General features: G+C 41.6%; 1 pseudogene; it reads right to left on the bottom strand.

Moving 5' to 3' along the window:
• Nucleotides 1-3,110: 3,110 nt before the first annotated feature.
• LOC127625846 (WD repeat-containing protein 18-like) overlaps nt 3,111-24,909 on the bottom strand; it is a 118,630-nt pseudogene continuing 96,831 nt past the window's right edge.

Raw genomic sequence — 24,909 nt, 5'->3', positions numbered from 1 at the left:
TACACTTTCACTTTCCATAGCACAAATGTGTAGGGTGAGTTATGCACAGAAGTTTAATACTAAGGCTAATGGATTTGTTCCCTAACCTTAAATATGAGCATTAGTAAAAATGACGCTTGCCTTAAATGTGCAATCCTTCGCACACTAAATGTTCACATTCTTTTCAGGTCAGTAAAACAAAATAAGCTCTTAAGAAAAGTCGTCCCTCTTGATTACCATGCTTACACTGGTCCACGCAGCTGAGAGGAGAGGAATGACTCTGTCAAGGTGAGGGAATGAGTTTCCAGAGAATAATTTGAGTAAGGAATCATTTCTCCCTCTTGTGAGGAGGAACAGCTGAAGTTGAACAATCTTTAAAGGGGAAGTGCTCAGATGTAGTTGTGGTGTGCTTCCCTTTCCCTCATCTCTCCATCTCTCTCTCTCTCCAAAAGATGATGACACTTGTCTCATCTACATCACATGGTAAATCTATGTTTTTTTTATCTAAAGTATTCCAACAGCCCCTTCAGTAAGGCTCAAGTAATCCTTCATCAACACCAAACCATGTGTTCCTATTAACTCAAACTAAATATAATTTAGTATATTAAATTTCGAAAATCACTAATCTTATTAGTAAATAAAATATTATGGGTGAAAAACTTGCATAAAATATTCTGCTATGAGGGACATCCACTAGGGATGGTCAATTCCACTTATTTTCTTTTCGATCTGGTACCAATCAATGCCAATACAGATATCTTGTTTATATATATATATATGAGAGAGAGAGAGAGAGAGAGAGAGAGAGAGAGAGAGAGAGAGAGAGAATTTGTAGGATAAATGGGCCATTTATATGCAATTTTAAAAGGTCACAACCTATTTGTTTTATTTATAGGCCTAAATGTAAAATTATTTAGACTTAAGATTTTTATCATTTATTAACAATTACAGAACATTATCAGTGTAATAACTTTTAATTTAAATAACCTTGTAACAAAGATCACACAAACCAGTTATAATAAATGTTCCATTTAGATTTGTTGTTATTTGGTGTGAATTAACTCCAGATCAGAAGCAACGTTACTTTAGGATCACAAGTTTATTAATAATACAATTTAAACACAGTGTTTTCTTTCCTTACATAGGAACTGATCAAATCAAAAAGTACCCCTAGAACCTACTTGGGAACCTAGAGTAGTTGGGAATCACTGGTCTAAATTAGTGAACTAGAAAAAAAATCAAGCATTCCCTAAATTCGTACCAGCTTGCCAATGGAATGCTGATGACTTTTTCTTCACTATTTTCTTAATTTATTGATATATATATATATATATATATACACTCACCTAAAGGATTATTAGGAACACCATACTAATACTGTGTTTGACCCCCTTTCGCCTTCAGAACTGCCTTAATTCTACGTGGCATTGATTCAACAAGGTGCTGAAAGCATTCTTTAGAAATGTTGGCCCATATTGATAGGATAGCATCTTGCAGTTGATGGAGATTTGTGGGATGCACATCCAGGGCACGAAGCTCCCGTTCCACCACATCCCAAAGATGCTCTACTGGGTTGAGATCTGGTGACTGTGGGGGCCATTTTAGTACAGTGAACTCATTGTCATGTTCAAGAAACCAATTTGAAATGATTCGAGCTTTGTGACATGGTGCATTATCCTGCTGGAAGTAGCCATCAGAGGATGGGTACATGGTGGCCATAAAGGGATGGACATGGTCAGAAACAATGCTCAGGTAGGCCGTGGCATTTAAACGATGCCCAATTGGCACTAAGGGGCCTAAAGCGTGCCAAGAAAACATCCCCCACACCATTACACCACCACCACCAGCCTGCACAGTGGTAACAAGGCATGATGGATCCATGTTCTCATTCTGTTTACACCAAATTCTGACTCTACCATCTGAATGTCTCAACAGAAATCGAGACTCATCAGACCAGGCAACATTTTTCCAGTCTTCAACTGTCCAATTTTGGTGAGCTCTTACAAATTGTAGCCTCTTTTTCCTATTTGTAGTGGAGATGAGTGGTACCCGGTGGGGTCTTCTGCTGTTGTAGCCCATCCGCCTCAAGGTTGTGCGTGTTGTGGCTTCACAAATGCTTTGCTGCATACCTCGGTTGTAACGAGTGGTTATTTCATGCAAAGTTGCTCTTCTATCAGCTTGAATCAGTTGGCCCATTCTCCTCTGACCTCTAGCATCAACAAGGCATTTTCACCCACAGGACTGCCGCATACTGGATATTTTTCCCTTTTCACACCATTCTTTGTAAACCCTAGAAATGGTTGTGCGTGAAAATCCCAGTAACTGAACAGATTGTGAAATACTCAGGCCGGCCCGTCTGGAACCAACAACCATGCCACGCTGAAAATTGCTTAAATCACCTTTCTTTCCCATTCTGACATTCATTTTGGAGTTCAGGAGATTGTCTTGACCAGGACCACACCCCTAAATGCATTGAAGCAACTGCCATGTGATTGGTTGATTAGATAATTGCATTAATGAGAAATTGAACAGGTGTTCCTAATAATCCTTTAGGTGAGTGTATATATATATATATATAGGTTTTAAAGGCTAAAATGTTTTTGCTTTGAGATTCTGTGGAGGTTCCCTGAATTTGAATCCTGGGAGATGACTATAAGGGTAACAGGGAGGGCAGCTTTACTCTCCTTTAACAATTCAATTGAACTGAATTGCGAGTGGAATGGGTAATGGGGCCCCTTAGCTCCGCCACTGCTATTAAAGAGCTTGGACTTTTGTTCAAAGGTCACACAGATGAAAGATTCCGTTTTTTTATTCATTTTTTTATTGAATGTACAGGTCAAAAACAGCAAGTACTTCAAGTTCAGACTCATTTTATAGGCCTACATTAATACAAAAAGTATACATCACAACATAGAAATACCACTAAATACACCTCTGGATTTATGTTGAGTTTGTGATGAGATTGAAAAAATTGCCTTTAGGTCACAAAAACAAACCAGGAATGAACTTTTGAGGTTTTGGTGCTCTTTCAGTCAAGTTCAAAGATTTTCATTGCTTTATGCATTATTCTCTTCTGTCATTCTCATACTGACAGCTCTTCTTAGAGAGCCCCTCGGAAGCCGAGAGTTCTTCTAGTTGGGTTTGGTCAGAAGCTGAGTGGAGAACTCATACAGTCTTTAATGATCTTCTTCAATGTCCTCTTGTCTTCCTCCAACTCAGACACTCGCACCTTAGTGTTATCCCCATCACCAAAAACACTCTGAATAGAACAGAGGGAAAGAGAGTAATCTTAACAGTTGTTTTTTTCTTAAACTTTTGTCACATTATTTGACAGATATAGTAGAGAATGACAGGAAATTATTAGGTAGGGAGTGGGGCAATGGGGTTGGGGTTGGGGTTGGGACACACTACAGGGAGGACTTGAACCTGTTTTGGCTGCATGAACAATAAACCTTAATGTCACTAGAACACGAGTGCTGAACCCTATACTATGGCTGCAACGTGAGCTTGTTATAATACCAGTTATCTTGGAAACTTTTGGATTTAAGTCATTTATAGTACCAAGAAATAGGTAGCTAAATAAGGTTTGAACTACACTTTAAAGGCATAAATTATTTTTGGGACTCTAAGATGGTGTCAGAGATGGCAGCCATGGTGTGGAGAGCTCCATTTCTTTTGTTGTTTTTGTGTGTTGGTCCTGTGTTTAGCTATTTTTTTTCAAATCAGTTTTACCAGGGACGAACTGCTGAACATTCAGCAGCACCCACCAGACAATCTTTTCCCAATTTTTGACTATTTGGATGCTTTGCTGGACATTTTAGTCTGAGGCGCAGCTGTGTTGATTAAGAGATGCAGGCGAGGGAAATACGCTGGCAGCACGGCTTACGAACAGCGCTGCCTAGTCTTCATCTAGTGAATCTCCACTCTCTTCCTAACAAATGGATGAACTACATCTCCTCACCGTGACAAACAAGGACTATTCAACCTCTGCTGCCTTGAGCTTCACAGAAACCTGGCTGAGTGAAGCTATTCCTGACAGCACGTTACAACTGCTGGGCTTTCAGCTGTTCAGAGCAGATAGCATCGCAGATATAACAGGGAAAACGAGAGGCAGTGGAACATGCTTTTATATCAACGAAAGTTGGTGTACAGATGTAACAACATTAAAGAAGATGTGCTGTCCTAATTTGGCGCTTTATTAACTGTAACTTTCTTTCTTTCTTTATTAACTTTCTACTCGTCGTGTTTACAGTGCATCCGGAAAGTATTCACAGCGCTTCACTTTTTCCACATTTTGTTATGTTACAGCCTTATTCCAAAATGGATTAAATTCATTATTTTCCTAAAAATTCTACAAACAATACCTCATAATAACAACATGAAAGACGTTTGTTTGAAATCTTTGCAAATTTATTTAAAAAAATCACATCTACATGAGTATTCACCCTTTGCTCAATACTTTGTTGAAGCACCTTTGGCACCAATTACAGCCTCAAGTCTTTTTGTGTATGATGCTACAAGCTTGGCACACCTATTTTGGGGTAGTTTCTCCCATTCTTCTTTGCAGGACCTCTCAAGCTCCATCAGGTTGGATGGGGAGCGTCGGTGCACAGCCATTTTCAGATCTCTCCAGAGATGTTCAATCGGGTTCAAGTCTGGTCTCTTTCTGGGCCACTCAAGGACATTCACAGAGTTGTCCCATAGCCACTCCTTTGTAATTCGGTGTGCTTAGGGTCGTTGTCCTGTTGGAAGATGAACCTTCACCACAGTCTGAGGTCCAGAGTGCTCTGGAGCAGGTTTTCATCAAGGATGTCTCTGTACATTGCTGCATTCATCTTTCCCTCGATCCTGACTAGTCTCCCAGTTCCAGCCACTGAAAAACATCCCCACAGCATGATGCTGCCACCACCATGCTTCACTGTAGGGATGGTATTGGCCAGGTGATGAGCGGTGCCTGGTTTCCTCCAGACATGACACTTGCCATTCAGGCCAAAGAGTTCAATCTTTGTTTCATCAGACCAGAGAATTTTGTTTCTCATGGTCTGAGAGTCCTTCAGGTGCCTTTTACTGAGTAATGGCTTCCGACTGGCCACTCTACCATACAGGCCTTATTGGTGGAGTGCTGCAGAGATGGTTGTTCTTTTGGAAGGTTATCCTCTCTCCACAGAGAAACTCTGGAGCTCTGTCAGAGTGACCATCGGGTTCTTGGTCACTTCCCTGACAAAGGCCCTTCTCCCCTGATCGCTCAGTTTGGCCAGCTCTAGAAAGAGTCCTAGTGGTTCCAAACTTCCATTTACGGATGATGGAGGCCACTGTGCTCATTGGGACCTTCAATGCTGCAGACATTTTTCTGTACGCTTCATCAGATCTGTGCCTCGATAAAATCCTGTATAGACAATTCCTTGGACTTCATGGCTTGGTTTGTGTTCTGACATGCACTGTTAACTGTGGGACCTTATATAGACAGGTGTGTGTACCTTTCCAAATCATGTCCAATCAACTGAATTTGCCACAGTTGGACTCCAATCAACTTGTAGAAACATCTCAAGGATGATCAGTAAAAACAGGATGCACCTGAGCTCAATATTGTGTGTCATGGCAAAGGCTGTAAATACTTGTGTACATGTTATTTTTGTAATAAATTTGCAAAGATTTCAAACAAACGTCTTTCACATTGTCATTATGGGGTATTGTTTGTATAATTGTAGAATTTAATCCATTTTGGAATAAGGCTGTAACATAACAAAATGTGGCAAAAGAGAAGCGCTGTGAATACTTTCCGAATGCACTGTATATTCCTCCTCATGCATTCGTGAACGCAGCACTGCAACAGCTGGCTGATCAAATCACAGACACGGAACGCAAATACCCGGACTCAGTTATTATTATTCTTCGGGATTTCAACAATGCAAGCCCCACACGTGAACTGCCCAAATACAAGCAGCACATTACATGCCCAACCAGAGACAGAAATATACTGGATCATTGTTACACAACAATAAAGGATGCATATTGCTCTGTCCCAAGAGCAGCTTGGGGACTCTCTGATCACAGTCTGGTTCATCTTCTTCCAACCTACAGGCAGAAACTAAAAACAAGTTTTCAGCTAATGACCCTGCTTCAGTGTGGAGTTGCCTGAAACAGCTTACTAACTACAGGACTCCTGCCCCAAAACTGTAGTGGACCAACAACTGGTTGTTAACCTTCTCTTCACTTCACAGGAACACCTCCTCCCCCCTCCTGATACTCAACCTGCACTTAAGATTTGTGAAGAAGAGGTGAGCTGTGTCTTCCGAAAACAAAAGACAAGGAAAACACAGGGTCCAGACAGTGTTTCACCCGCTAGTCTAAAATCCTGTGCTAACCAGCTGGCCCCCATCTTCACACTGATCTTCAATAGATCACTGGAGCAGTGTGAAGTCCCTTGCTGCTTCAAATAGTCAATCATCATTTCTGTCTCAAAGAAACCCAAAATCACGGACTTAATTACTACAGACCCGTCGCTCTGTCATCTGTGGTCATGAATTAATTTGAGAGACTGGTGTTGGCCAACCTGAAGGACATAACTAGGCCATTTATAAATCATCTTCAATTTGCTTATCGAGCAAACAGGTCTGTGGATGATGCAGTCGACATAAGATTGCATCATATCCTGCAACATCTGGACAGACCAGGGACATATGCAAAATAATTTTTGTGGACTTCAAATCGGCTTTCAACACCATCATCCCAGCTGCTCTCCAGACTAAATTACACCAACTCTCTGTTCCCACATCTATTGGTCAGTGGATCACCAGATGTCTGACAGACAAGCAGCTGCTAGTGAGACAGGGGAAATTCACTTCCAGCACATGTACAATCAGCACTGGTGCCCCCCAGGGATGTGTGCTCTTCCCACTAATCTTCTTCCTGAATACAAATGACTGCACCGCCAAGGACCCCTCTGTCAAGCTCTTGAAGTTTGCAGATGACACTACTGTCATGAGCCTCATCCAAGATCATGATGACTCTGCATAAAGAAGGGAGGTTGAATGGCTGGCTCACTGGTGTAGTCAAAACAACCTGGAGCTGAACACGCTCAAAATGATGGAGATGATTGTGGAATTTAGGAAGAACACGCCAACATTGACTCCCCCTCACCATTCTAAACAGCACTGTGGCAACAGTGGAGTCATTCAGGTTCCTGGGCACTGCCATGTCACAGGACCTGAAGTGGGAGACCCACATTGACTCCATTGTGAAAGAGGCCCAGCTGAGGTTGTACTTTGCCAGTTGAGGAAGTTCAACCTGCCACAGGTGCTGCTGATAAAGTTCTACTCAGCAGTCATTGAGTCTGTCCTCTCCACTTCAGTAACTGTCTGGTTTGGTTCGGATATCAGAAGACTACAAAGGACAGTTCGGAATGTTGGGAGGATTATTAGTTGCCCCCTGCCCTCCCTTCAAGAACTGTACACTTCCAGAATGAGGAAAAAGGCTGGAAAAAAAATCACACTGGACCCCACTCACCCAGCCCACTACTTATTTGAGTACCAGTACTGTCAGGCACAGGAACAGTAGTTAAAACTGTCCCATTAAACAATAATTAATGTGCAATACACAGCTTAGTCTATTTTTATTTATCCAACATACCACACCTCTTCTGCCATTACATTCCCTTGCTTCCTTAATTCTACATGGCATTGATTCAACAAGGTGCTGAAAGCATTCTTTAGAAATGTTGGCCCATATTGATAGGATAGCATCTTGCAGTTGATGGAGATTTGTGGGATGCACATCCAGGGCACGAAGCTCCCGTTCCACCACATCCCAAAGATGCTCTATTGGGTTGAGATCTGGTGACTGTGGGGGCCCATTTTAGTACAGTGAACTCATTGTCATGTTCAAGAAACCAATTTGAAATGATTCAAGCTTTGTGACATGGTGCATTATCCTGCTGGAAGTAGCCATCAGAGGATGGGTACATGGTGGCCATAAAGGGATGGACATGATGAACAATGCTCAGGTAGGCCGTGGCATTTAAACGATGCCCAATTGGCACTAAGGGGCCTAAAGTGTGCCAAGAAAACATCCCCCACACCATTATACCACCACCATTTCTCTCTTGGCTCTCAACGAAGGCGGTCGCATTTTCTCACCCTCTCCCTACCCTTATCTTCCCTGCTTTGCTCCTCTCGTCATATCTAGTCTACTGTCTTGTACTTGAGACTCTCTCAGCACTGCTCTTCAAACTAAGTCATCATGGATTTGATCAACTCGTCTCTCAACGCAATTGACACCATCTTCTCGAGAAGCTTGGGTTCGGGGGAACCTGTCTGCCCTGACGGAACGTTCGCAGCTGGCGACACGATGGACGCGTGGGAGAGGTGGCGGGTCGTGTGTCTGGCGGCTCTTTCCGTGGAGGACGTTGAAGATATCTACCTATTCGGTACCATGATAACAGGTCTTCTGCTGATTGGATTAGGCATTGCCCTGGTTTATCGAGGAGTTAAGAAGACGGTGACAGCTGTCCAAAGCCTCACAAGGCTGCCCGTCATGATTGAAACAGTGGGCAGAGCTGTCTGCACTCAGACTGGGTCTATGAACCAAAATACGGATAACATCATGGAGAAGCTCACAGCTTTGCAAAGGCAAATGGATCGTCAGAGACCAAAATGGACCAGGAGAATAGCCGTGTAAATTAGAATGCGGCTACTCTCCTTAAGACCAAACAATCCCAATCTTATCTGTTTCGGCCACCCTCAACCAGCACTGGCCTTGGCCAAGGCCGCTGTTGGAACAACAACTCCCCCGGAAGAGCACTGCAGTGAGCCACTCTCGCGTTCCTTCCCGACTCCCCAGACACCTGGTGATTGTTGACTATGTCTGGGACCTGATCAAGGTTGTCTCCATGGCAACTTGCTGTGTATCGCTATGACAACCCTCGCGGACTGAGGCACCTAGATTAGATGCTGGCATAGCGACTCTCCAGGCCTACACACACATGAACTCTTACACATATATACAGATATGCAATCATCCGCCCGATACCCTATCCCTCGCCTTGCGCTTTGTACCCCCAGTCTGACAGGCGGGTCTGTGACCAGCGCCGAACATGGCTGCAGGTCCGGATGGCTGCTTGCCTGTGCTGGGCCACCTCCACCCCCAATCCCTCCCCTGTTGCAAGTCTTGTTCATGTTGTAGAGTGTACTGATTATGTGCTAATGTTGCTGAGGTGTTTTTTTCCCTGTTCCCACACTGTACTTCTTAAGGAGCATAGTCTGGGGGCTGCCTTTTTTTTCTCCTCTCCTCTCCTCATGTCATGCTGTATTTCTTCTAATTCCCTGGCTTCCTGTCCTGTCTACCCCCTTGTCATATGTATGTTTGTATGGACAGGTCGATGGCCAATTTCACTGGTTTACTATGTGACAATAAAGGACTACTACTACCACCAGCCTGCACAGTGGTAACAAGGCATGATGGATCCATGTTCTCATTCTGTTTACGCCAAATTCTTACTCTACCATCTGAATGTCTCAACAGAAATCGAGACTCATCAGACCAGGCAACATTTTTCCAGTCTTCAACTGTCCAATTTTGGTGAGCTCTTGCAAATTGTAGCCTCTTTTTCCGATTTGTAGTGGAGATGAGTGGTACGCGGTGGGGTCTTCTGCTGTTGTAGCCCATTCGCCTCAAGGTTGTGCATGTTGTGGCTTCACAAATGCTTTGCTGCATACCTCGGTTGTAACGAGTGGTTATTTCAGGCAAAGTTGCTCTTCTATCAGCTTGAATCAGTCGGCCCATTCTCCTCTGACCTCTAGCATCAACAAGGCATTTTCGGCCCACAGGACTGCCGCATACTGGATGTTTTTCCTTTTCACACCATTCTTTGTAAACCCTAGTAATGGTTGTGCGTGAAAATCCCAGTAACTGAGCAGATTGTGAAATACTCAGACCGGCCCGTCTGGCACCAACAAACATGCCACGCTCAAAATTGCTTAAATCACCTTTCTTTCCCATTCTGACATTCAGTTTGGAGTTCAGGAGATTGTCTTGACCAGGACCACACCCCTAAATGCATTGAAGCAACTGCCATGTGATTGGTTGATTAGATAATTGCATTAATGAGAAATTGAACAGGTGTTCCTAATAATCCATATATATATATATATATATATATATATATATATATATATATATATATATATATATTAGTCTTATAGTGTATTTCTATATATACTTTATTTTCCATTGCCTTTTTATTTTTATTCTATAGTTTCTTTTCTATCTCTGTCTTGTTGCTGTATTGTTTGTGGACTGGAAGCTTCTCTCACCAAGACAAATTCCTTGTATGTGTAAGATTACTTGGCAATAAAGCTGTTATCCAAATTTTGATCCATAGTGATTTTTTTGGATTTCTTGGTTCAAGTCAGATTAACTTGCTGTGCAAATTAAAGAAAAAAACAGGCTGATAACATCTTTCTTTCAGTAGGTAGCACTGTATGTTTTGTGTTGTAGATTCATAAGAACTGATTCAAGAGTATTTTGTTTCAGTAATTGGGCTACTCTGGTCATACTGTTTTAGTGTGGTAGATTCAAATGAACCGTCTCATAAAAGTAATTTGTTTCAGGAAACAAACTACTCATCGTACTGCATGTTTTACGCTGCTGAATGAGTAGTGGTGCTGTAGTGCCACTGAGTGGTAACAGGACAAAGTATTTTACCACAGTGTTGCATTTGCATAAGCAGAAGAATGCACGTTTGAGAACCATTAAAGAAATGGAAAGTCATGAAAATCATTCGATTCTGGTATTTATTTTTGTTTCCCAACCCTAGTTAAAAGAAAAAAGTCATGGGGCAAGGCATTTATGAGGGTTTCAAAGCAGAAAGGTGAACCTTGTATTTTTGTTAAAGTGCTTATGTTTACTAATGGATTCATCTGTACAAAATGTTACTTATGCTATTAAATTGTCCTTTTAGCTGTGGAACTATTGGCGCATGAACTTCTTGTAATATGTTACTAATATATTTCCTGTGGCTGAATATTTGAACATATTATGTGAATGTTATTGGGTTTGCAGAACTTTAAATAGTCATAACAGTAGTTGGAAATGTTGTCTTAATTTTGTCTGGACAATGTAAGTAACTGGTTTAATCATATTAGCTTCATATTAACACACATAATGACTTTTGGCTACTTTTAAAACAGTGTGTACTTAATGTTTATTCTGGAGCAATGCCATGCCCCATAGACTTCCATTGTAAGTGCATTACTGTAAAAAATATTTGCTTGTTCTTACAAACTGAGGGACAAGTCAAAATTATTTTCTGTGGTAATCAACAGTGTGTTACAAACGCTGTTGATAGCGCTTAACTTGAACTGTAGCATTCCTTTAATCTTAAAGAGCTAAATCGTCTGCATAATCCTGCTCAAATTCATGGAGCCAGAAGATGGACCGTGAAAATGAGGAGTTCAATTTATTTGGGGGAAAAAGCACCTGGTTGCCTCACCAATTTTCGCTGAGGTCATCGAATCCCACTTTAGAACATCCCTAATCTAGCAGACAAAATATTGACATTCCCTTTGTGCTGAATTCCCCCAAGCAGGCAAACGGTGGGTGACAGCGATGCACATTTTCCCCAGATTAAGATATGGGAAGAAGGGGGTAAAAACTCTCTTGCTCTCCAGTTATATATTTATTTACACATCTTCTGAATACACAGTGGGCTCTGAGCTTGCCAGCAGGATCCAGCTCCCTTCTGAGTGAGTGAAACTAATACACTTATTGGTCCTGTTAGAGCCAGACTCAGTCTAAAAGCACCAGGAGCTCAAATGAGGAAGAGGGAACAATCTCTATGGTGACCTGAATGTATGCAGGGGCGAATAACTCTAACAAGCCCCAAAACACCACTCAGTTTGTCCAGATGGACGTGATTGTGGGGACCATCTGGCCACACTGTACTCAGACATTTAAAAGAGGGTAAAATAATGTTTTTGGAAATGTCATGAGGTACAAAGCCTCTGAATTAGTCAACTAGCTACACCAGTACTACCCATCATAAGCCTGGTTTGTGAAATTATGAAAATTATGCTGTTATTAGATGATCTTTGCAGCAGGGTATATATTTTTTTTCTCTAAACAAATAGTGGCGGAATTCACGATTAATGAATTGCACCCAGGTGGTGAACAGCTTGGCTATGCAGGTCCGGCTGGGTATTGTTACAGATTTCCAGATTAAATTCCGATCCACAAGCTCTCAATTCGATTGGATTGGATTAGATTCCAAATGGATTCAATATCGAATCATATAGAGTATATTTCAGTTTCTCCGCCAGGTCCTTTTAATGCTTTTAATTATACAGGGGACCTTCTAACAAGGTACATTACGAAAATATTAATTTGACTAATCATATTTTATTATTTTATCATACTTTGTCACATTTTTACTTTTTAAAAATGAACAAATCCATGTATTCAATCAAAAAATAAGATATTATATTTTATATATTATTTTTTGTTATACATTTGTTTATTGTTTAATTATATAATTTGCACTTTTACAAGTATTTAAAGTGATTTGTTGAACATGTGCTAAAATCGGTATGGTCTCTTTAAAAAAAAAATCTGGGCCATGCATGATTATAATTAATTTATTTATTTATTTTTTTTTTGTAGTTTTTGATCAACAACTAGAGAACAGAAAGGATATCAAAAATACATTATTCAAGGCAAAATGGTTGACGTGGATCTCATCTTTGGACACGAAACAACTTTTACACTCAAAACACAGTGAAAGGATCTCACTGCTGAATACTCCAACACTATACTACACAAGATTTAAGAATCAATATTGAGATCATGGCCGTAGCCTGCTATGAGGTCACAGAGGTCTGGACCTCTGTAATTTTGTCATATTCAAAAATAAATTTTTATGCTATGTACAACTGAATCCAAAAAAGTAGCGGTTGATAACTCCTTTGAGTGTCTGCATGCATGTATAATTTTGTTTAGACAGTTGGATAGATGTCTGCAAATACTACAAGAGTGTGATGAAATGGCGATATCTGAAGCTGCGTAGCGCATTTGCCGAGCAGAGCAGAGTAAAAGCGGGACCGGTCTCACTAATCTGACAAACCTGCTCTGCGCATGCGGCGTGCTGTTCCGATGTTAACACAGTGCGTGTCGCGTGTGACCCATTTGAATTTGACACAGAATTCTCTGTTAAAAACCCATCTGATATGAGACATTTAAAGGCTCTGTGCTGAAGCTGAAACAAAACTAAACAGCCCTTTATATTAAACTACAGGGACGAGGTAAACAGGAAAACATTGTTCCATTCACAATGGTAATTACAGGCTTTTCATTCCACAAATCAGCACCCTTATAGAAATATACCTGACAGTTACTGTAGTAACATTAACTGTGTAGTAACTATGGTATTTTGCTAGAAATAGTGTATATATTTGTAAAAAAATGTTGCAAACATTTTACAAAATGCCTACAAAAATATGAAATATTGTATATTAGAGAAATAAAAGTTACTTTTATGGAGGTTGTTTATTCATTATTTCTACATGTGTTTAGGATATTGTTTTTTATTACAAATTCCATTGATTATTATTATTTTTTCTACAAATTAATTACATACAATAATTACATCTAACCATGGTGATCTGTTTTGTTTTTTGTACCGGTGAGTAACATGATCTTACCATAGTTAAACACTGGAAACTATGCCCGGACAATGGTAAATTGTCATAGAGGTAAATACAAAGCAGAATTTAACAACAAAAAAAAAAGCTTTAAAGCCTGGACACACATCAAGTATGAAGTTATGACTTTTTCTCCTTTATAAATATGTTTAGTTCTAATTAACTTTAATTGAAAAGGGCGAATTAAAAGTACTAAATAACTCTTTGTTCAAGTCATCTTGGACTTACAGTGACACCTAGAGTTGTGGATGCAGCATCATTCAAAATCAGAAGTTTTCAGTTACAGATGCCATTGTAGATATTCACTATTCACAATCAACCATGATTAATTTAATCCAGGAGTGAAAGTGTCCAATAACAAGACAGTTACTGAGATTAAGCGAGTAGTATTCAGATGATCATGTGATTTTAAAATGGCAGCCCCCAAGAGGGCGCCCCTGCCCCATGTAGAATAAAACAGCTTTTGTAAGGTTACTGATATCACAAGAGTCCTCATCTCATGTGAGTGGTCACGATTTTATACATATTTTTCAAAATGATAATTAATTCCTTCAGGAGTAAAACTTTTTTATAGGGGAAAAAATTACTTGGTGTACCTTTAAATAATTAAGAGTCTGGCAAAAGGAAAACAATTGATTGTTTTAGAAAATATTAATATGAAATTTTAACATAGTCCTAGATAAATTAGTTGTTAATTAAATTTTGCTGTTTTTCTGTAGTTACTATGAGTAAATTTTACTGCCCAACTTTATTTTAAAATTTGCATTTCTATGTGACAAAAACAAATTATTACTCGTTTCTGTCTTTTCTATATTTAATTTTGATGTATAGAATATGTTGCATTTGTAGGTGTAATTGTGGTAAAAGTCTTGATGCCTCACCTTGGACCTCACTAATTTTCAAACACTGGCTACGGCCCTGATTGAGATCATTCAAATGAAGATTGCGATGCATCTAAAAATCAATATTTTTACCAACACCTATCCACTAGCTAGACCAGTATAAATAAACATACACCAGCATGGAAATCAATGCTTATCTAAGCTGGATTTTGCAATAGGGTATATTTCTGATTCCCTAAGCAATGAACATTGACATTCAATAGACATTAAGCTCAGAATGTGAAATCCCAAAACATGGATGGATTGGAAACTACACTGATATACTCAATCTTTGTTGTGGATATTGTTTGACTTATGTGTAACTTTTCTTTGTTGAACTGTGGTAGTGCAGTCATGACAGCTGGTCTGAGCTTCCTCTTCAACTTCCTCTACAGTTTGGAACATTACCCGAAGCTCTTAGATCCTGGTTTAATTTCTGTCTGTCCTGCTTTTTATTACTGTTGAGCTCCAATAAAATAAACTCTTTGACTTTGTGTTAATCAGTTCAGCTTCAAGCCCATTTTCCACATCTCAGGGTTTGCTTTGGAGAGTCATCATAGTCTTGTGAGCGCAAAGTCTGATTGAATAAGAACGGCCCAGTAGAGCTGCTCTATCAGCAATATAAATCAGCAGAGACACTGACATTGTGTGCCTGGCTGATTTCCAGTAAGATGAAGCGAGTGAGATGGTCTATATAAAAGGTTGTAGTATCATTTTGACAAAATCAGATCACCACCCACATTAAAAATAGCTATTGTCATCTCCTTGAGATTTTACTGACATAAAATCTTTATCACACAGTAACATTTTTCTAAACAATAGAAAGCTATTTATTTTTTATTATTATCAAAGAACATTGCTCATCAAGCGATTTGACAGAGATTGTTATGAAATGTGTTGTTGAAGGTGGGGAATTTGTTTCAAAAGCAGGATTTAAAGGTAATGAATTTAGAGACAGAAAATATTGGAGAGTGTTTATCCATGCTCAGATGCAGAGATTTAATTATGTTAATTGGAAAGGTGGGCACGATTATTGGCCAATGCGGATAATCTCAAAATTTCAATTACAGTATCACCCGAATATTTGCCTGTTTTATATATTGTCTTCCACCAGTCCACACTACGTGAGATGAGTGCTCAATCTCAGCTCTCTACTCACTGATTATCAGAGGAATCAAAGCCAACAGGATACAAACCACCCCCGCCTTGACAGCCTTGCTAAAATTCAGCTCACAGTAATGATCCCGACAGCAGTGGCATGATTCCCTGCTTACCTTGTCTGTGACAGCACACATCAGAGAGTGGAGCTCATCTGCTTTCTCCAAATACGTCCCCTGCAGATCCTGAGAGGTGCATATAAAAAAAGACTAATCACGACACTTTAAACATCTGTATAATAATAATGTATTAAACTGCGACAATTATTGACTATGCCAATATGGTGTAGGTGTGTGCATTTCCATGATGCAAGTGTAATTAAGAGGCTGTGGCAACCATAAGGGGGTCAATTTTATGTTGGTCATTTTCAAGGGTTCAATGAGATCATTATGGTTAACAATGTAAATCCCAGTAAGGTCAATCTCTTTTTAACAGCCCTTCCCAGATCCTGCCATCTAACTCAACTGATTTACGGACCATCAGTCCCCGTCTGCAAGAATTTACTGTTCCTCCCTCGATGGCTACAGTAAGGTTGCTGATTTTACAGGAAGAGGAGCAAAGCCGTTGCTGCTGCCAAGCACAGAATTTTGATGTAGCTCATTAAAATACCCACATAAGATCACTCCCAAACAGGGCCATCTTTATAAACAAAATGTGGACTAGGATTGAATAATTTAGCTGTGATTCCTTTTTTAAATAGTTTTTACTTTTGTGTTATTTATGCTGTGTTCCATTCAAAGTTGGATGTGGGATAATCCAACTTGATATCTCCGATCTCCGATAATGAAAGCATTCCATTTCTAGATGCTCGGAAGATGACGTGTAAGGAAAAAAAACTGCAAAGCTCCTGTTAGCTTTGCAGGTGTTTCACTGTCACAAGAAATGTCTCCAAGCAACCCAATTGATAAACAATGCTGCAATGCGAGCATTTGTGCTACAGGTGTACAATAATCAAAAGATAATACAATTTATCATGTTTGGAACACCTGTCTCTGCAACGTTTGTTAAACTTTAATATTCAAAGTAGGAACTTTACTTATTGATCGATATTATTTAATAAAAGTCAATGTTTATCACTAACTTTGTACATCTCCCTGGGTCCAGACATGTTTATGTGACGTTCTCCTGAATCTCGGCAAAATCAGAGCTGAAGAATTCTGCACAATTTTCCAAGTTGGAAGTCGGACTTCAAGAGACATTCCATTGCACTTTTATTTTGTAGGAAGTTGTAAATCCTGATTTTCAGAGTCGAATAGAACGTAGCATTAGTCACACTGGAATTACTTTAACATTTTATTTGCAATTTGGCATCAAACCTGGCACAGTGTATCTTGATGCTCCATGTTTGAACTGAAGCCATGCATAAATTAGATTTGAGAGCTATGGCGAAAGGATTTAGTTGAAATTACAAAAATTTTGGTCTTGTTCAGTCTCACTAGGCTTTGAACATGTGAAAATTTTACAGGAGATGATGTATTCTGGTTTTAGTAAATAACATTTCCCAAATAACAACTAATATAATATTCAAAATGTAAGACACTACCATCTGCTCACTTTACAGCAACAATAAAAACATGCAGCTTTTAAATATTTGCCCTTTGAATTGAAGCAAGAGGTCAGTGTGGGATGTTTCGATCTTCCATTGGTCAAGCATCCACTCGTCATCCAGATTTGCAGTTCAGAGTTCACCAAGCTTGAACTTTGGTAAGAAGTGTCATAAAAAATGTCTTTGAATGAGATCGCCTTTCCGGTCTCCCATGTTCGGATGCGTATGTACGGGATTGAATTAAGTGCAAAGTTTTGTGTGACCGCCCCTTCTGTCCCCATTTATTTTTTGTTTTATGGAAAATTGCAGTGCAAATTTCATGCAAAATATCTTCTTTTGTGTTCCACAGAGGAAAATCATACAGGCTTTGAACTTGGGTGAAGTACTACATTAAATATTGATAATGCAATGAAAAGAAGTTCAAACAAACTTTGGTCTTGACTACCAAAGTGGGCCTGTCAACCAGTGCAGCTCACCTTTAGCCTTTAGCCGACCATACTAAGCTGCCTAATTCAGGGCTAAATAATAGCTTTCCTATCTTAATGCAAAGTTATATCCTATGAGCCATATCCCATCCATCCTCATGCTCTACTCAATTAGCTAAGTATGAAGAAGATCTGAGCTCCTTCGAGAAAGTAGCAGGTCAGATGGAAACTCTTCCTTTTCTCTGACCTCCATTTGGATTGAGTCAGCCAAGCTGTTAATAGACTTTTTCCCGTAGTCGTGATTATTAAGGAGGTCACGCAGTCTCTTTTGAGGCAAGTGCCGAGGTGCACCCCTCCCATCAGGGTTGTTCATTCCATTTCAACCGAATAACAGAAATAATTCTGAAAGAGAAATTAATTTTCTCAGAGCAGCTTTAAATTAAAGCTGCTCTGAGAAGCAATTCTATGTGATTGGTGTGGTACACCAATCACATAGAATTGTGTGATGTTGAGCACAGCCTTTGGGTCACATTTGGAATGTGTAATTTTGGTTTCCTGGTTTAAGCATTAATGCTCTTATCAAATCATTTGTTTTAGGTTCTCTCTCGCCAAGCAGAGGTAAAAAAAAAAAGCATGTTTTCCTGATAGGATGTGTGGTCCAAGGGGCTGGAAGATTAGCCACTCAGTAAATAAGCTACTGGGGAGGGGGGAGAAGGAAAGCAACAGATAAGCAGAAAGGAAAGGATTAAAAAATGCAAAGGTTGGACTCACTGAGCAGGTGGTGGGCAATGTTAAGACTGTATAAGCATTTCATTTACAGTAAATGTGTATAATTGATTTGGATGTGGGAGGAATTACATCCAGGCCACAAACAGCTGTTACTTAGCACCTCTGTAAACATTCATCATCTTCACACTCTGGTGGTGGAGGGGAGATATCAACAGTAGTAGACAAAAATATTGGCAACCTTGGTAAATATGAGCAAAGTATGCTGTGAAAAAAAAATTCTGCATTGTTTATCCTTTTGATCTTTCATTCCAGAAATTCACAAAAATCTAACCATTAATTGAAGTAAACAATTGAAAGAGGGGACGTAGGTGAAATATTTTTCTCAAAAACACTATTGTCACCCATAGAAATTCTTATGAGCAAAATATATCTGAAGTATATTCCCATTCATATTTTAAATTTTTTTAGTGCACCTGGGTGACTACTGACTAGGAACATGAAATTGTTCAGCTATAACTTCCTGTTTCACAGGGGTCTAAATATGAGGTAACACTCAGGCCAAATTCCTTTAATCATCAATCACAGTGGGTTAGGCTAAAGAATATAGTTCTGATGCATGGCAAAATGTTGTTGAGCTTCACAAAATGGGACGTGGCTAATAAAATAGCCAAAGCATTGACAAAACCCATTTCCACCATCAGGACAATAATTAAGAAGTTCCAATCAGCTGGAGATGTTAAGAATTGGCCTGTAAGAGGACGTGTGCCTATATTGTCTCAACACACAGTGAGGAGGGTGGTTCAAGTGGCCAAAGAATCTCCAAGGATCACAGCTGTATAATTGCAGAATTTAGTTGGGTCTTGGGGTCAGGACATTTTTTTTTTTTGATATCACCTACATCACCAAATTATTTGGGAGGGTTTCAAGAAAAAAAGCCTCTGCTCTCATCTATCAACAAACTCAAGCAAGTTTCCAGACACTACTGGAAATTCAAATGTGACCGGGCTCAATGGTCAAATGAAACAAAAAAAGAGCTTTTTGGCAGCAAATACCAGATATGGGTGTGGCATACACAGAGATGAAGTATCCAATGCCCATGGTTAAATGTGGAGCTGCATCTTGAATGTTCTGGCAGAGGTCCTGGACATCTTGTTTGGATACATGGCATCATGGACTATCAAATACAACAGATAAAAAAAATCAAAACCTGACTGCTTCCGAGAGGGATAAAGGCAGACTGCGGAAGGTGGTCGAACTATCTCTCTCTCGTCGTACCACCTTCCGCAGTCTGCCTTTATCCCTCTCGGAGGCTTAATTAGCCTAATAAGGGACCAGGTGTGTATAATCACGACCCGGCCCTGCCCTCCGCCCTGTCAAACTGACTGCCTCTGCCATAAAGCTTACAATGGGCCCTGATTGGATCTTACAGCACAATGATCCAAAACAAAAATCAAAATCAAAACAAAAATGGTTCGCTGACCACAAAATCAAGGTTCTGCCATGGACATCCCAGTCCCTTGACCTGAACCCCGTAGAAAGTTTGTGGGGTGAACTGAAGAGGAGAATCCACCAACATAGACCTCTGAATTTGAAGGAACTGTAGAGATTCTGTATGGACAAATGGTCTCAGATCCCTTGACATGTATTCTCCAACCTAGTTAAGCATATCAAGAGAAGACAGAACTGTTATCTTGGCAAAGGGAGGTTGCAAAAAGTATTGAATAAAAGTGTGTCAATAATTATGGCCAATATTTTTTGGCCACTACTGTACATGTGCAACCTGCATTAAATACCTTTGACCAAATCATATCACTGACATGCAGCTGTTACAATTAAGTCATAGAACAATTAAAAATGTAGATTTTCCCCCATTAATTTTAAACTTATGAGTGAAAAACATAACCTAAACAAAAAGATGACAACCCACATACTAGTCGTTGTACAGTTTACATGCACCTCAGTCAGAAGTTTACATGCACCTCAGCCAAAATCATAGAAAATATTTCCCATCTTAGGTCAGTTAGGATCACTATATTTTAAGGATGTGAAATGTCAAAATAATAGTATAGAGAATTATTTATTTCAGCTTATATTTATTTAATCACATTCCCAGTGGGTCAGATGTTTACATACACTTACATACTGTTAGTATTAGTTAGCATTGCCTTTAAATTGTTTAACTTGGGTCAAATATTTTGGGTAGGTTCCCACATGCTTTTCACAATAAGTTGCTGGAATTTTGCCCGATCCCTCAAGACAGAACTGGTGTAACTCTGTCAGGTTTGTAGGCCTCCTTGCTTGCACACGCTTTTTTATTTCTGCCCATACATTTTTTTATCGGAATGAGGTCAGGGCTTTGTAATGTCCACTCCAATACCTTGACTTTGTCACACTTGACCATTTTGCTACAACTTTGGAGGTATGCTTGGGGTCATTGTCCATTTGGCAGACCCATTTGCGACCAAGCTTTAACTTCCTGGCTGATGTCTTGAGATGTTGCTTCAATATATCCACATAATTTTCCTTCCTCATAATGCCATCTATTTTATGAAGTGTGCCTGTCCCTCCTCCAGCAAAACACCCCATCAATAAATTAAAAAAGATTTCCTCCTGCAGACCACAAAATGTACAGAATATATCGACATCACAATTAAATCTCTCTTCAAGAAAATAATTATTGAGGTAGTAATTATAAATAAGTTTGAAGGAAATTTCTTTGATTTTATTCGTGATTAAATATTTATTGGTAATTTCCAAATTTTGCACCATCTCACTCCAGCGTCAGACATGGTTGTGTAGTGTCTCGGGTGCGTTGCATCATAAACATAAAATGTTTAGGTCACTGTGTCAAGTTAAATATAGTTCAATACTCAATCTTTAAACACATCTTGGGATCCCTTAGATTGCATTTGCGCTCCTTCGAGTGTTTTGAACGCAAGAACGTAACGCATGTTTGTGTTGTTCTGCCTACTGAAGCGTTTGCTTCACTGTATACACTGCGTGTTGCTCATACAGCTGATATTTCTCTTACTGCCCTCTGGAGTAAACAGGTGGTACTACAATCTTGCCTTTCTCAGGACTCTTCCTTTTTATTGTCCGAGGGAAGTGCGATTACTTGCATACATTTTTTTTAACGCGTTATTTTTTGTAAAATTAATCGCACTGAATTAACGCGTTAAATCGTCAGCCCTAATATATATGTATATATATATATATATATATATATATATATATATATATATATATATATATATATATATATACCCCGGTACCGTTCTTCCTGGAAGTGCATGACGAGCTGATGTCATGGAGGGCACCTTTTACTGCCCGTAACCGAACCCTCCACTCGTCCGCTCTCAATACCCTGAATGGGTAGTCCACGGGTACACGGATGTCCCCCAGGTTGATAGACCATTTGCGATCAACCTGTGTCCTGAGAATGTCCCCACCTGGCGGGACCGCCCAGTACTCCCCTCCAGAGCCTGTAGGATGACGTCATCATTGACCTCCAAAGCCTACAGCTACACCGGGCAGGCCGCCTCCGCCCTGCATGCCATGGCTCTCCTGCAGGTCCATCAAGCCAAGGCACTTAAAGATCTGCACCTAGGTAGTCTGACCCCAAAGTGCTGCAGGAGCCACGAAGGTCACAGTGATGGCCACCCTCGTGGGCCAGGAGCGGCACCTCTGTCTGAACATGGTGGAGATGCACAACGTTGATAAATCACGATTTCTCAATCATCCCTTCTTGCCTTCAGATTTTCAACCCTTGGACAGAACTCTGCTTTCTGTGGACCAGAGTTCCCTTGCAGCAGGTGTCCAGACGTGTCATGGTGACCACAGACGCCTCTCGACAGGGCTGGGGCACCGTGTGCAACGGGCATGCTGCCGTTGGCCTCTGGACAGGATCCCGGTAGCATTGGCACATCAACTGCCTAGAGTTGTTGGCTGCGCAAGTATGTATTTCCCCCAGTGAGCCTTCTTGCACCGGTGCTGTGCAAGATCAGAGAGGACGAGGAACAGTTCATCCTGGTGGCCCCCTTTTTGGCTCTTGGATCTGATGCACCTCCCTGGAAAATTCCCTTGAGGAAGGACCTTCTTTCTGAGGAACGGGGCACCCTCTGGCACCCGCACCCAGACCTCTGGAACCTCCACATCTGGCTCCTGGATGGGATGTGGAAGATCTAGTGGATCTACCACCTGCAGTCATAGACACGATCAACCAAGCCAGAGCTCCCTCCACCAGGCAACTTTATGCCCTAAAGTGGCGCTTGTTCACAAATTGGTGTTCTTCCTGAGCCAAAGACCCACAGAGGTGTGCAGTTCGGTCAGTGCATTCATTCCTGCAGGAGAGGCTGGAGGGGAGGCTGTCCCCCTCAACCTTGAAGGTGTATGTAGCTGCTATCGCAGCCCACCATGATGCAGTAGAAGGCAAGTCCCTAGGAAAGCACGACTTGATTACCAGGTTCCTGAAAGGTGCCTGGAGAAAGAACCCTCCCAAGCCTAGCCTATTCCCCTCCTGGGATCTCTCAGTGGTCCTCTCGGGCCTTCAGAGACCCCCCTTTGAGCCGCTTGATTCAGTTGAGCTCAAGGCCCTCCCCTTGAAGACGGCCCTCCTGATCGTTTTAGCCTCCATCAAGAGGGTTGGGGACCTGCAAGTGTTCTCTTTCAGCGACACCTGCCTGGAGTTCGGTCCTGTACATTCTCAAGATATCCTGAGGCTGTGACAACTACGTGCCCAAGGTTCCTACGACCACCTTCAGGGACCTATGACCCTGCAAGCGCTGCCCCGGGAGAAGGCAGACCCAGCCCTTTCGTTGCTGTGCCCAGTACGTGCTTTGCATATCTACGCAGAGCTTTAGATGTTCTGAGCAGCTCTTTGTCTGCTTTGGCGGTTGGCAGAAAGGGAACGGCGTCTCCAAACAGAGGTTAGCTCACTGGGTCGTTGATGCTATTTCCTTAGCTTATCACACCCAGTCCTTGCCCGCCCCCTTGCGGTTTGAGCACACTCCACGAGAAGTACTGGCTCATGGCACCTTCTTAGCAGACATCTGCAGAGCAGCGGGCTGGGCAACACCCAATACCTTTGCCAGATTTTACAATCGCAGGGTTGAGTCATTCCCGTCCCGTGTTTTGTCAGGTCCGAGTCGGTAGAACTCGGTAATGCGACACAACCGACCAGGTATTCCACTTGCACACAGTGCCACTAAGCATCGCTCCCTGGATGTTCTCCTCCCTAGCCTTCTCTGTACTGGGGTTGGGCTCCACAGGCTTAGTTGAGCTCAAGGCCCTCCCCTTGAAGACAGCCCTCCTGATCGTTTTAGCCTCCATCAAGAGGGTTGGGGACCTGCAAGTGTTCTCTTTCAGCGACACCTGCCTGGAGTTCGGTCCTGTACATTCTCAAGATATCCTGAGGCTGTGACAACTACGTGCCCAAGGTTCCTACGACCACCTTCAGGGACCTATGACCTTGCAAGCGCTGCCCCGGAAGGAGGCAGACCCAGCCCTTTCATTGCTGTGCCCAGTACGTGCTTTGCATATCTACGCAGAGCTTTAGATGTTCTGAGCAGCTCTTTGTCTGCTTCGGCGGTCGGCAGAAAGGGAACGGCGTCTCCAAACAGAGGTTAGCTCACTGGGTCGTTGATGCTATTTCCTTAGCTTATCACACCCAGTCCTTGCCCGCCCCCTTGCGGTTCGAGCACACTCTACGAGAAGTACTGGCTCATGGCACCTTCTTAGCAGACATCTGCAGAGCAGCGGGCTGGGCAACACCCAATACCTTTGCCAGATTTTACAATCGCAGGGTTGAGTCATTCCCGTCCTGTGTTTTGTCAGGTCCGAGTCGGTAGAACTCGGTAATGCGACACAACCGACCAGGTATTCCGCTTGCACACAGCGCCACTAAGCATCGCTCCCTGGATGTTCTCCTCCCTAGCCTTCTCTGTACTGGGGTTGGGCTCCACAGGCTTAGTTCCCTTCTCAGTCAAACTCCCCGTGATGTATTTCCCGCGGTACGGTCCCCTGTCGGCAGATCCGCGTTTCCCTTGGGCAACCTTGCTGCCCAAGGTGCTGTAGAGTCCCCCCTCATTAGTCAGGACCTACCACCGCGCCATTTCCCAAATACGACTTCACAACCCTTGTGGTGTATTTTCCACGTTACCTCCCCATAGACTGGGCAGGATGTGGCCTCTGCAGGGTCTTTTCCCCCTGAAAGAATAGGACCGGTAAATACCGCCTTCCCCGATGCATTTCATAGTGTTAAGATAGTCCAAGCCGCTTCACGTCCTATGTGAGAGACATAGTGAGAGAAAAGGCGCGGCTGCCGGGCTTGCTCCCATGCTAGTCATGTTGCACCTTTTCCCCCTTCAGGGGTGCGGGGAACCTAAGGTCTGTGTGTGACATCTTTTTGGGGACGAGTGGGAGGGCTACGTGCAGCCGACACAGTTGCCTCTAGCACGCAGTAGCCTGCTTGCACCTGTCTCGACAGTTCACATAACACAGTC

The sequence above is a fragment of the Xyrauchen texanus genome, chromosome 32 (genome assembly GCF_025860055.1).
Source record: "Xyrauchen texanus isolate HMW12.3.18 chromosome 32, RBS_HiC_50CHRs, whole genome shotgun sequence".
Classification (NCBI taxonomy): Eukaryota; Metazoa; Chordata; class Actinopteri; order Cypriniformes; family Catostomidae; genus Xyrauchen; species Xyrauchen texanus.
Note: the sequence above shows the minus strand (reverse complement) of the source record. Positions and strands in the feature narration are given on the sequence as shown.